Source organism: Dipodomys ordii, unplaced genomic scaffold, assembly GCF_000151885.1.
Source record: "Dipodomys ordii isolate 6190 unplaced genomic scaffold, Dord_2.0 Scaffold38, whole genome shotgun sequence".
Taxonomy (NCBI): Eukaryota; Metazoa; Chordata; class Mammalia; order Rodentia; family Heteromyidae; genus Dipodomys; species Dipodomys ordii.
The window spans coordinates 10,639,940-10,651,761 of record NW_012267254.1 but is presented as its reverse complement, the minus strand read 5'-3'; positions in this window follow the sequence as shown (position 1 = coordinate 10,651,761).

Below are 11,822 nucleotides of genomic sequence, written 5' to 3'. Positions count from 1 at the left end.
TTTTCTTAATCAAATGTGTTTAAGGGCACAGAATCAGAAAGAAATGGTTGGAAAATACAGCAGAGGGGCCCATCAGTTGTACTGGACATTGATGAAAGTGAACTAAGAAACTCAAGGGCAGTGATGGGAGGGAAGGAATGAGAGAGAAAGAGGGAACAGCTGACACTAAGCAAAAGGAAAAAAATGTACACATCTCCCGATTAGGAAGAAATAGTTTTATTGTTGAACTTTGTAGAGTTCATAGACTTTGTAGATTAAGATATTCATGAGGATCACTGTGAATTAAAAAGTTAAAATGTGTTTGTGACTTTAGCTAAGTATAACTATGCCACAGTACTGTGAAATTTATATAATCACTTACTCTCAATAAAGAAATATTTGGGAAAAACTAAAAAAAGAATTCTGTAGCACTAATAAAATATATTGTAAGGTTGTTGTTGAAGATCACATTCACTTTTTTATTCAGTGTCCTTTATATGATATCTGTGAGTCCCAGCAAAACCTTTATTTATTCTGAGGACATGGTATGCTTTTATTCCTCATGGGCAATACAAATTTAGTAAATGTTCATATAGAAACAAGATTGTTTTGCTTTGGCCCCCAGACTGCCCAGAGCCAAATTTACAGCTTCTAATTTATTAACTATGGATGTCTCTGTGGTTCCAGTATCTATATCTTACCCTTGCCTATGGCCTTGGTATTTGCCTTGATTTTTTAGTTAACATAATTTATACAATACATCATAGCAATAAGTGGCCTTGAACTCTGCACTGTATAGGAAAGATGTAAACACATGAATAGAAACATCCTGTCTTATTGAACATTTGTGGTATACTTGAAAAGTACCAGGAATGGGATAAATTCTAGTCAAGATCTGAATTTTTTCCCTTTGGTGCTAGGGACTGAATCTACAGCCTTACTCATGTTAAGAACCATTGGGCAACATCAACAACTCCAGGCTCTGTTATGTTAATATACTTATCTGAACTTTAGTTTCTTTGATCACTTGAATATTGAGACTTTTGACATGATTCAGAAGATAGACCTTATCAAAAAATACACAACTTAATGAAACCTTATGTGAAGCCTTTTCTGAGTAACTTGACTCTATGTTGAAAGATTCAGGGCCATTTGAGAGGAACATTTTACACAATTCTGGATTAGAAAACAGGATTAGATGAAATTTTAAGATTAATGACATAAATCTTAACTAGAATTTAGTCACTTATTTTACTTTTATCCTGAAAATATAATTTTATGTTAGATTATACTTAATTTGTCCTAAGATTGTAGTAAACTTGTCTTTTTTGGTTAAGTGCAAAATTCTCTGACTTTTAATATAGTTGCAGATTCATGTAACCACCACAATGAAGATAGAAAATAGTTATATAGCTCCAGAAAGTTCCTCTGGCTTTACTTTTATAGTCATTCTCTCTCTTTCCAGCCATATATTATATTTATTTTTAATGATTTTTGAAAATTTTATTTTATTGTCAAGGTGATATACAGAGGAGTTATGGTTACATATGTAAGACAGTGAGTACATTTCTTGTCAAACATTGTTACTCCCCCCTCAATCCCTCCCCAAGTTGTAAAATTCATTTCTAACATGAGTATTACTGTGAGTATTACTGTTGCATTGGTTCATCCTTTGTCCTTTGTCTCATCATTTTGTTGTTTCCCTTCCCTTCCCTAATTCAGATAAACATATATACAATACACAGGGAACCAAAATCAAGTACAGTGATGACAAGGGATAAACCATAGGGAAAAAAGAAAAAATGCAAGAAAAAGAAATAACTCCATATAGTACATTAAAAAAACAACAACAAAGAAAAAATAGCTTACAGTGTGTGTGTGTGTGTGTGTGTGTGTGTGTGTGTGTGTTTTGGTGGTACTAAGGTTTGAACTCAGGGCCCCATGCTTGTTAGGCAAGCATTCTTCCTCTGAGCCACACATACAGCCCCTTATTTATTTTTTTATTTTAAAATGACCTTCTCAACATTTTATAAAGATTAATTTGATTCCACCATTCACTTTATAGGGTTTTTTTACTGTCCACCACTGCAGTAGGTTCTATACGCTATAAAGAGTATCATGTGGACCATATGAAAACCATTAGAATACTAATTAAGACTAACTGGCCTAGGTCAGGACATGGAAGCACATTGGTCTAGATTAGAATATAGGTTTCTGTAACTGAATGACACACTACTTGTGTGTGTACTATGTATCTTTCTGTGTGAGGACAGACTGGAATGTATTTCAAAATGTAAGGTTAAGTTTCATTAGTCTAAACAGAAAAAAGAAAATCACATAACTTTGGAAAGTATTTATAAAAATCTTCAGAATTTACCATCAAGGAAGTTTACTTAAATAACAAAATGGATTTTACTATTTATAAGATAAGAAGAGACAGATGACTGCCAAATGGCTTTGCTCTTTGTCCACAAAAGTATAGCAAAGCTGACATCCAGATATCTATTGCAGAAGTCTGACTAGAATTTTCCATTATGCACACAATGGATGTAAATTCTGAACATATGGCTTCCATCAGTCATCTGTAAGGAGGTGATGGAATGTAGGTTGTAGAAGACAAGAGGGAGGCCAAGTCTCGGACTCGAAAGTGAGAAGCAGCTGGACACCATATGTGTGTGTTTAGACTTGGAGCCAGTTTTATGTCGAGGGAGTAGGCAGTCACCCAAACCTTGTGATTTGTAGGGTGTGGGGAAAGCATCTTCCTTTGCCAAATTCTTCCCTTACAGTCAGGTCCCAAGGCCTGAATTTTCCATTAGAGAAAGCAACAAAACAGTGTTTTGTTTTTGGAGACTCTCTTTACAATATGTGGAGTTATATGAGGGGAAGACACATGAGCCCATTCAGCTGGAAATAGCTATCAGAGCCTTGATGTGGAGAAGTTTTCTATTTCATCTAGTACAACTGGTGGAAGAAGAGGCTCTATGGCAAAAGACTGAGTTTTACGGGTGGGTGCAGGTGCATGTATACTGGGAGTTGGTGCTCTTACAAAAAGCCCCATAATATCAAAATGGTAATATTCCCTATGCATATACGTATTATAGCTCATTGACTCTATGTTGGGTGACTGTCATGACATACTTCACAAGATGTCAGACTTCCACAGCTATCGGTCAGGACACAGGTTGGCTGCAGAGATTTACTAAGAATAGAACAAAGTTGTCTCTTTGAGGCACCCTGAGTCTCTCTAATACCCCAAGGGGCTTTTGTTTCTTTCAAAGCAAGTATGTGTAGTCCAGGCTGGCATCAAACCTCAATATTTTGATTTTTCCGCCTCAGTCTACTGACTGCTAGGATATCAAATATGTGCCACCATCCCTGCCTCTCTCTCTCTCTCCTTCTCTCCTTCCTTCTCTTCCTCCTCCTCCTCCCCCTTCTTAGTTGTACAAGAGAGCTCTCTTGTGAAATTTCCATAGATACAATGTATTTTGAACAACCTCACCATTATATTACCTTAGCTTCTATCCCTCTTTCCACTTTTTTTTCAAGGAGTATTTGGTGAGATTTATTGTGCTGTGTGTGTGTTTTACATTTTTATTAGCATATATTCATTGTACAATGGCATTTCATTGTGATATTTCCACTCATGAATACAATGTATACATACCATCAACCTCACTCCCTCCGTAAAGTTCCATTACCTGCTTTGCCCTTAAAACAATTTCAACAGATTTCACTGTTCTATTTTCATAAATGCAGATAAACTTCCTGACCATAATCATAGTCATTCCCACTCTCCATTAGTCCTCCTTATTCTTGCTGCCCCCCCCCCACAACAGAGCCTATTGTTCTCATGTCATTTTTATTCTAAGTGTTTACTAATTCATCAGTTTTGGGGCAGCTAGGCTGATTCCACAACACAGCTATTGTGAGTAATGCTATGATAAACATGGATATACAGGTATCTTGTATATTGATTACACTCCTTAGGATTCATGTCCAAGATTGTTATAATAGAGGCATAAGGCTGTTTTAGCTTTTGAATGAAATTACACTAGAGTTTGCACTGATTGATGTACCTACCAACAGCATATGAGGGTTCTTTTTCTGCCTGCATCCTTACCAGCATGATTGTCATTTTGACTCAGGGTGGATGGAATTTCAATATAGTTTTGATTTGCATTTTTATTTATGAGCAAGGATATTAAACATTTTTTCATGTTTTCATTAAGCTATTTGCACTTCTTTTTCTAGGAACGTCCTGTTCAATTTATTTTTCCGTTAGATTATTTGTTAATGTTTAATTTTTGGAGATCTTTATACATATTGGATACTAATCCTTTATTCATTAAGTAGACAAAGATTTTTCTCTCATGATGTGATAATTTCTCATTCTGGTAATTGTTTCTTTGATGTACAGGTGCTTTTTAGTTTAATGCAATTGCATTTGTCAATTCTTCCCCTTATTTCTTGGGTGATTAAAGTCCTATTCAGAAAATAATTATGCATATCTTCCAATGTTTTCCCAATGTAGTTTTGAAGCTTCAGGTCTTGGGTTAATGTCCTTGTTTTTTTTTTTATTGTAAAGGTGATGTACAGAGGGGTTACAGATACATAAGTCAGGTAACGAGTACATTCCTTTTGAACAGTGTCACCCCTTCCTTATTTTCTGCATTAACATCTTTGATCAATTTGGAACTGAGTTTTCATGGAATTAGAGAAAGTGTTCTAATTTTAGTTTTTTGCATACAGATAACTGCTCTTCTAAGCACCATTTGTTGAAGAGGGAATGTTTTTGTCAATGTAAATTTCTGGGTCCATTGTCCAAAATCAGATGGTTGTTGCTGTGTGCATTTATTTCTGAGTCTTCTATTCCTGATGCAGTAGTTTTCCTGTCTGTTTTTGTGCCTGAACCACATTTTGTTAGTTACTATGGCTATGTAGTTTAAGTTGAAATCAGGTATTGTGATATTTCTAGCATTGCTTTTATTTTCTCAAGATTTTTTATTTTTATTTTGCTACTTGGGGGTTGTTTTTTGCTTCCATTTGAGTTTAATGGATTTAGTTTTCTATTTCTGTGAAGAATAACATTGAGATTTTACTGGAGATTGCATTAAATCTGTAGATTTTATTCAATAGTGTAGCCATTTTCACAATATTGATTCTGCCAATCCATGAGTACGGGACATCCTGTCATTTAGTGTCTTCCTTCAGTCTTTTAGAGTTTTGATTGCAGAGGTCTTTTACACTTTATTCCTAAGTATTTTACTTTTGAGGAAAGCTGTTGTGAATAGAATTTTCTGATTTTTTCCCTTATTGTATTATGGAAAGGTTACTGATTTTGTTGTTTATATTTTATGTTCTGCTTCCGAAATATTTATCAGATCTAAGAGTTTTTTTTTTTTGGTGGAGTCTAGGGTTTAAATAGAGGATTATAGTATCTGCAAACAGGGATAATTTGATTCTTTCTTTCCCTATTTGAATTCCTTTTTTTTTTGTGTGCTGGTTCTGGGGCTGGAACTCAGGACTTGGCCACTGTCCCTCAGATTTTTGTGCTGAGGGATAGCACTCTACCACTTTAGCCACAGCTCCACTACTAGATATTTTTTGGTGGTTAATTGGAGATAAGAGTTTCACAGACTTTCCTGCCCAGGCTGTTTTCGAATTGCAGTCCTTATATCTCAGTCTCCTCAGTAGCTAGGATTATATGCGTTAGGCAATGGTACCTGGCTCTTGATTTCCTTTTATTTCTTTTTCTTGTTTAATTGCTCTGGCTAAAAATTCTATTATTATATTGAATAAGAGTGGGGAGAGTGAATACTTTTATCTCATCCCTGACTTTGAGTTTCAGTTTTGCCCATGTAATATATTCCTGGTTATATCTGTTTTCTGCATCGTCTTTATTATATTTTTTTTTCAGAAAATTTACCATGAAGGATGTCAAATTTTATTGAGGGCCTTTTATGCATCTATTGAGATGATTCTGTGATTTTTGTCCTTGATTCTCTTTATGTACTGTGTGTTTTTTATTGATTTGCATATGTTAACATATTCTTGCATCCCTGGAATGAAACCAACCATATCATATTGTATGATCTTGTCTATTTGGTATGAATTTGGTTTGCAAGTATTTCTTGTTGGTGGAACTTGGATTTTTAACTCTGGGTTTTGTGTTTGCCAGGCAGGCACTTTGTGCTTTCATTATTTTTTGACTATAATCTTCCATTTATGTGTAGACTAGCCTGGACCCTGAACCTCATTTTTATTCTTGCTATGTACCTGGGATGACATGTACACAGAGGCACACCCAGATTTTTATTGATTGAGATGAAATTTTACAACCTCTTTGCCTGTACTGACCTTGAGCTATGATCATCTCAATCTTTGCTTCCTGAGTGGCTAGGATTAGAGGCATGGGTCAAAGTGCATGGTGGCATATATTTTATTGAGAAGTTTTATATCTATGTTCATTAAAGAAATTGGTCTCGAGTTTTCTTTTTTAATCTGCCCTTGTACCCCCAGACAGCTTTTAACTACAGTATGGGCAAAGTCAAGGGTGTAACACCTATGACATAAATGTAGACACTAGAAATAAACCTTGCCATTTTGGGTAGAGGCAGGACTGCCTGGTGTGATGACAAGAGCCAGAAACCCCACCCTTTATCAGCAAATGAAGTGATAGGAATAGGAGAGCTTTCTGACTGAGTCATCTATGCCCAAGCTCTGGGTATGTTCTTGTCTGGTGCACTGAAAACTGACCTCAATTCTCAAAGCAAAATTATCTCTTGAATCTTCTTTTCAAGTTGCTTTTAGTACTCAGTCCAACCTTGCTGAGTTGGAAAACACATAAAGCTCTCTTTTGTTTTAAAAAATGTATTCTACATAGCCAAGAAGATAGACAGGTTTTCAATGTTCATCTTGGCTATGAGAAATGTGTACATTCAATGTTTAAATGCTTGTCCTACCCTCAAAATGTGTAAGCACATTGGACCTATAGAGAAGGAGCTTCACAGAACTTAACATCTAAGGCCATACCTTTTTGATATGAAAACGTAAATTTAGCTCACAAGCTTATCTCATTTTGATATTTCTTTCTTTTTTTTACAGAGGGGTTACAATTACATGGGCACGATAATGAGTACATTTCTTATCAAGCATTGTAGCCTCCTCCTTTGTTTCCCCTTCCCATCCCTTCAAATCCTCCCTCCCCCCCCAATCCTCCCCCCCTCCACCAAAGTTGTAAAGTTTGTTTTCGACATGACAACTTGTACTTCTCATTGTTGCAACGGGTCCACCTGTATTCTTATTTAAACGACTTGTTTTTCTCCTTCCCCTCCACAAATTATACCGACATCAAATACAGTGAAAGCAGAGGTTATACTGTGGGGGAGGTCATTTTGATATTTCTATAAATGAACTTTTTGCATAAGAAGGTAATACACCTTTCAGATTGGTTTGGGTCACTGAAAATCAATAAAACCTTTTGTGGGTATGGTGTCAGCTTTTCTGAGTTCACTGTTGGATGGAAAATTCAGACTATTTCTCATCCTGAGTCATCTGAAAAAATTGGATCTACTTACTTACAAATGGAAAATTTAATGTACCTGTTAATCTCTTTGGCTAATGACATTTAAAGGTGAAAGTGATAATGGTGCTGGGAAGGTGTACTTGGAGAGTCTTGTCTTTATGGTGATGGGGCAGAGAGCTATCATTGTGGTTATATGAACTGGTTTTGCTCAAAGGGTAGGAACCTGGGTTTCAGTATGATTTTTCTGTAGAATAATAATGAAAATTTCCCATTATAGTTTCTGGGTATATAATGATGTGTTGGAGGTTCATACATAGAATTCTTGGGCCCCAGGGCTTACTTTTTATGCAAGACAAATGGATGTTTGCTACTTTTCTTGTATAGCTTCGGATGGGGATCTTACCAGCTCTCTCATAAGTCTTTTCCATTTCCAAGGGAAGTGGAGAAAATCTTCATTTCCGAGTATGTTTCTTCTGTTTAAATCTTTCCAGTTTCTATGTGATTAGTGCTTCATTTACATTGAGTGTATCTTCTTAGCATTGTGCTTGTCAAATCCCTTCCTGGACTACTTGGTAATATTATTCAAGTCTTCTCCAGTGAAATAACTATTTGTAGTGACGATGTAGTCTTTTCTCAATACACTTCAAAAGAAATGAGTTCTTAGGCTTATTGCTTATAAAGCAATGATGATGATAATACTAGAAGCGAATGATCATCATTTTAAAAATCTTACTGATTGCTAGGCAGTGTATTAAGAATTTTACAGGTTTTGGTTCATTTATCTTCTTGATAATGCAATAGAACTAGGAATTATTATTTTACCTTCTAAAAATTAGGAACCTGAAATAGTTAATTTTCCCGGGTTGCTACTCTTAAATTTAACCCATATCTATGATGTTCTATACATTTCTGGATCAGCATCTACTCTGGGTTTCTCGTATGTTGAGTGTGTGTGTGTGTGTGTGTGTGTGTGTGTGTGTGTGTATGTGTGTGTGCTGTTGTGATTATGTGAATTGGCTTTGGTCAAAGGGTAGGCACAACACACATATGTATACAAACACACATTGGAAATAAAGTAAGGGTAAACTTGCTAAATCTATGCATTCTGGGTTTTTTTTCAATGCTGAGGTACTGACAGTTTTTGAAGGAAAAGCTAGAGCTGACCCTCATCTGTACTGAAATTATACCTTTAGAAATATTTCATTTATTTCTTCCATTAATAAGCTGCCTTGAAAAGCAAATTTGTTCTATAAGGGATGTCACATCAAGTTTCAAAGGGCTAAAACCTAAGAAATTTTAATGTTTCCCCTTTATTCTATTTATAAATGTCATAGGTAGGTGATGAAATTTTACAGCAGTTCTTACTCTGTGCATTGACTCTCAGACCTAGGGATTGTCAAGGTGGCAGCTAAATGAAAACAATTGCATATTCCCAAAGTGTAAGACACTTTGTAATCATGTAGGGTCTAAGAGGAGGAATAAGCACAAGCAAGATTGCAACTGAAAACAATGCTGCAATGGTGTTTGTAAACTAAGTTCATTTCCAGAATTGCTCCTGGCCCTTGGATGACTGAGGAATGCAGTCATGAAGTATGCATTTTCAGGAGACTTAATACTGTCTGAAAAGTCAAGGAATCAGGGTAAATTTTTTCATTTACATTGGAGAGCAAAAAAAAAAACCTAAGGAGAAGCAGAGGAATACCTCAAGTGGAATTCATTAGTTTCATGTTTGGAATGAGCAGCTACTCCCAGATGCCATATTAGTCTAGGGACAGTAGGAAGAACAATAACACTTGGCTAAACCAAACTTAGTTTTGTTTCTTCACCATTTTTGTAGGCATGTGTCCTTGGGCAAGTTGAGACTTCCTCTAGGCATCAGGTTCTTCACTCACAAAGTAAAGATAAAATGATAGCAACCTCACTGGTTTCTTGTGATTGTTAAACAGATTAATTAATGGAGACTGCTTTGAATTGTTGGAGAACATTATCAATGTTAGTTTTTTACATATGTTGTAGTCTACATTAAAATTTCGACCTCTTTTCCCTAAGGTACAGAAATACTGTATGGTTTCATTATAGAAATATTATTTGTTTAGCACAGGATAGTATTAAGTTTAGCTCGTGGGCCTATTTTATCTCCTTCCATCTACTCATGAGCAGACCTGGAGTGGCCTTCCTCTGGTTGAGGGCAGTGAGGGAGCTTCTCATTGCTTTTGTCTGTGATGATCCTGGGGCTTGAACTCAGGGCCTTTGCCCTGTCCCTGAACTTTTGTGCTCAAGCCTAGTGCTCTACCATTTGAGCCACAGTGCCATTTTTGGATTTTTGGTAGTTACTTGGTGATTAAGAGTCTCATGGGCTTTCCTGCCCAGGCTGGATTTGAACAATGATCCTCAGATTTCAGCCTCCTGAGTAGCAAGGATTATGACATGAGCCACTGGTACCCAGCTTCTTATTTCTCTGCCCATCACCCACCTACTTATTGGGCTTCAACGCTCGGGTTAAGAGTTTAACAGTAGCCATTCAATTTAGGCCACTGGTTTCCAAGGAGATATATAATGACTCCCAGGGCATTGCTAAGTGATGTATTGGAGGTGTGCGACGAAAACATTAAAATTTATACTTACACACCCTTGTTTGTACAATCAATGAATGCTAATAAAAAAAACAATACTTTATAATTTAAAAACTGGAAAGGATTCAGTCTTATGACTACTTAATCTTTGGATTGACTGCTACCTTTGTCTACCAGTTCCTTGAACAAAAGAGTGGGTGTTTCATAATTCAAAGTGTTTTTCAGCAAAGGTTGTACTTGTTTTCTGTCTTCAGTGCACTGTAACATACTGTGGTTTGTCTATTCAGGAAGAAGTTCATGTCTTATATATAATCTTAAAATAATCTTTTGAATATATGGCAAACACATGGAGAATAATCCAGAGGGATCATTTGTTACCCTGAGGAAAATATTTTAGAAGTTGTTGGACTTAGAGACTAAGTTACATTCTTGTCTTTCAAATAAATACAAATATTCCAAATTTGCTGACCTTTATATATTTATGTTTTTCAAAAATGAGATGATCCACCTGAGGAAATAAAGGTTCCTTTTGGGTATCATACCATTGCCAAACTCTGGAGTGAGCACTATCCCTGAGATTTTTTTTAGCTCGACTGGTGATCTTGCACTTGAGTCACAGCTCTATTCTGGCTTTTTGGGTGGTTAATTGGCAATAAGACTCTCACAGATTTACCTCTTTGGGCTAACATCAGACTGAAATCCTCAGATCCCAGTTTCCTGTAGCTTGGATTATAGATGTGATCCACCAGTGCCCAACAACAAAGATGGTTCTTTTTTATTGGTGTCAATCCTGGAGCTTGAACTCAGGGCCTGGGCACTGTCCCTCAGCTTTTTACTTTCCTTTACCACTTGGAACCATTGCTCACTTATGACTTTTTGATGGTTAATTGGAGATTAGAGTCTCACAGACTGTCCTGCCCAGGCTGGCCTGGAACTGGGTCCTCAGATCTCAGCCTGCTGAATAGCTAAGATTACATGTGTGAGCGAGTAGATGGCCAGCTAAAAAAGGTTCTTATACTTCAGTTACGCTCCAGCTCTACTATATTCTGCAGAGTGCCTGGTAATTGATAAGGTAAAAGACCCATTAAAGTGCTTTGTAAATCTAAATGTGAGGGATTATCAAAATTCATTCATGCGTATAATAGTCATTTACTGAGTGCCTACTGTGCTGAAAAACTAGGATGGGTGTAAAGAATGTGGAAAAAGGTTTTAAGGACTCTTGCAAATTCCTGGGGAAGGGAACTTGGTTGAAGTGTCGATTTTTTGCAGTCAAGTGGCATGAATGTTCAGATTTGGTCATGAAAGGATTATATGGATTCACAGAGTTTTGAAATCAGAAATATATAGCCTGTAAGTGTACTAAGCTAATTAAAAACAGAGTATGCCCCTCAGAAGACACTTGCCAATATCTTTGTTGCTCACCATGACATCTGGGGTTTTTTGGGGGGGGGGGGGGGGGAGGGGGGGCGGGGCAGTGTGTGGTTTGAACTCAGGGCCCTCTGCTTGCTGGGCTTGCTTATGTGGCTGAAACTCTACCACTTGAGTCCCCCCTTCAGCACTCCCCATCACATCTTAGTGCATAGATGCAGGTAAAAGGATTGAAAAAACATGTTTGAATGAACTGTGAAATTTCCTCTGGGTGGATTAAATCTACTCTGATATGCCTAAGAGAGGTAAAGCTACTTTAGCTGGAAAATGAGATGATTGTAAATTCTCTAAGTCACTGCTACCCCAAAAGTGTTCTT